This window comes from Leguminivora glycinivorella, chromosome Z (genome assembly GCF_023078275.1).
Source record: "Leguminivora glycinivorella isolate SPB_JAAS2020 chromosome Z, LegGlyc_1.1, whole genome shotgun sequence".
Classification (NCBI taxonomy): domain Eukaryota; kingdom Metazoa; phylum Arthropoda; class Insecta; order Lepidoptera; family Tortricidae; genus Leguminivora; species Leguminivora glycinivorella.
In genome coordinates, this window is record NC_062998.1 from 25,901,790 (window position 1) to 25,902,388 (window position 599).

A 599-nucleotide genomic window follows, 5' to 3' on the forward strand; every position below is an offset into this window, starting at 1 on the left:
GCAGAATATTCACAAACAAATCGATCAGTTTCAATTTATCGAGCCAACGTTTTCCCATACGTGAGAGCGAAAATAAGATAAGATTTTTTTGTACTGCATTATTATAGCACGATTTCATGTATAACGATTAATTTAACGACATGGAACAACCAAATACTATGTAAACTCTACGAGTTAATACGTGCAGCTCGGTGCCAAAGTTGGCAACAGGCACACTAGCGCTCCTAGCGGCATGAGTTGATCAAAATAGTTTAGTTTCATACAGCAAAAATTAAAAAAAATTACAAATTCTTATTTTTTTGTTTTATTCCGTCGAAAAATGTTAAAGTAGATCAAGTAATAGCATTTTCTATTTTAATTTACTCAAATAAAAGTCTGAACAACTACTTTGATCAACTCGAACCGCTAGATGGCGCTAGTAAAATTGTTGCCGCTCAATTGTATGGGAAACGTCAGAAGATGCACGTATTATAGTATATAGTATTTGGAACAACGCATGGATCTAATTGGCCCTTGAGGGTTGCCATCGATAGTTTCGATCAACAACAATGATGCTTGATCTTTTATCTGTACCGGAGAGAAAAAGTTCGGCAAGACAA